The following is a 2,133-nucleotide window of genomic DNA, read 5'->3' on the forward strand; positions in this document are numbered from 1 at the left end:
AACCACAAAAAAAAAAAACAAAAAACCCCGAACCAGAGATGCCCCCCCTCAAAAAAACACCACCACCAGACACGGGCTGGGCGAGTTGTAAATCCTCCGGCCGAGCTGGGTGCCGCTGCGGGGGCTGCACGAAGCGGCCGGCCTCCCCGCTCGCGCTGGCTTCCTCCTGCTCCGCCCTGCAACGCACAAGCGGAAGCGGAGTCACACCGACACTTCCGACCGACCGACGGCGGACCCGGCGCGAGGCGCCCTCAGGTAAAGCGCGAGCTCTTCCTCCCCTCCCTGCAAGGCCCGAGCGGCCTCCACCATCCCCAGGAGCAAGGGGGTGCCCTCCCTCAAGCGAGCCCAGCTTTTCTGTGAGGTGGGAAACAAGAAACCGTGCCCAGGGGAAATAGGGAAGCTGACAGGGGAATAACACGCTCAGCAGCCTCCGAATCCCGGGCTTGACCCTCGTCCGAAAAGGGTTTGGAAACGCCTCGGACTGGATCGATTCGGGTCACTCGCGAGCCTGGAAACTACGAAACGAGCCGAAGCGCCGGGTGCAGGCAGAGGACGTTTGCCGCCTGGTTGTGGACGCTTGGATTTGGAAGTCGTTTGGTTCTCGGCTACGAATAAAAAATAACCCACACAAAAGATTGTTTTTCCAGCCTGCAGCATGGGTTTGCTAAACCTCTGACAAGCACGTTCACCTCTTGGATGTTTCTCCCTGATTTGCATCCCTGTCCCACGGGGGTTTCCCAGTGCAAAGGTTCATGAACCGGTGATTTTTATTTTTATTTTTTGAAGGCTGCGATATTACAAGTGACTGCATGCGGGCGGCCTTCTTTGGAGGTAAGGCAGGGGAAGCAAACACATACAAACAAGTCACCCTATTTTTCATCAAAGCCCTTTTTACCATCTTAACTGCCCCAGCTGCTGCTTAATAAAAAGACTTCTGATGTATTTAAAGCAAGTTTTAAATGGTTACAAGCAACTCTCGGTATTTCTCTGCAAAGCTCCCCAGGTTTACACCCAGAGATGCTGAGGCAGAAAGGTTAAATAACATGTCCGTTAACCTGAGGCCCAGATGGGACAGTTAAAATGATCTAGGCTGACAGCTTCCATAATGTTTCACCCAACCATTTCTGCCTCCAGCTGTCACTTCTGGTTGTGCTCCGTGGACGAAGTTGCAGGGCCAGATCTAGGATCTGGCCTCCAGCATAAACCGAGGAACCAGATCTGGCTCCATGTCTTCAAACAAAATACAAATCTAACAATAAATAAGCCCAAATCCTGCATATCAGTAATGCATGCCTTGCTAAAAGCTCAGCCAAAAATGAAGGGCTTATGGAAGGGCTCTGGCCAATATATATGCAGGAGGTCAGATGAGATGATCGCACAGGCTGCAAATGAATATATGGATTCTTGCACCAACACAAGGTCCCCCTTTCTGCCACAGATCTGATGGCAAAATCAAGGCATTATTTTTCACCCTTTGTATTTGCATTTCGCTCAGCTCACTTCCAGTTTATAGCTCGAGGCCAAATACTTTTCCTTCAGTCTGAAAAGTTATGAAAACACTTCTTTATTTTTTTCCCCCCACAAGAGCTGCTTGCAGAAAAGTCAGCACTGAAACCTTGGCCGTAAGGTTTCTAATTGTATCCTGGTGACTTCCAGAATTAAAGCACTAAATTTGCATTTGGATTCCTAACACCGAGATAAAGAGATCGATGGAGCAATCCACTTATCAATAGATCCAACTCGGGCAGAGTTGATTAAAGAACTGGGGCCTTAACCTGAAATATCAATTAGAGACATGCAGAAAAGGGCAAAAGGGAGCCAATTATTAAAAAGCTCATATATGTTCTCACAATAAAAGCTAGCCTTAAACGGTATCATCACTGTTCAATGTTTTAACCTCTGAGAGGTTTGGGGTGATGGAATAGTAAGGAAGCCGGCAAAGAGAAATCAGCACAGATGGGGCCAGTAATCACACTTGGGCCTCTGGTGATCAAACCAATGCATTTCAGGTGCAGCATTTTGCTAAGTTATAGGGGTGGGAAATGTTCTTTCCATTCTCCATGTTTGCACCAGTAAAATAAAGCCCCCCACTTCAATCACTTTTATTTTCTCTGTGCAATGGTTGTTTTAAAC

This window comes from Crocodylus porosus, unplaced genomic scaffold (genome assembly GCF_001723895.1).
Source record: "Crocodylus porosus isolate Cpor-Errol unplaced genomic scaffold, CroPor_comp1, whole genome shotgun sequence".
Lineage (NCBI taxonomy): Eukaryota > Metazoa > Chordata > Crocodylia > Crocodylidae > Crocodylus > Crocodylus porosus.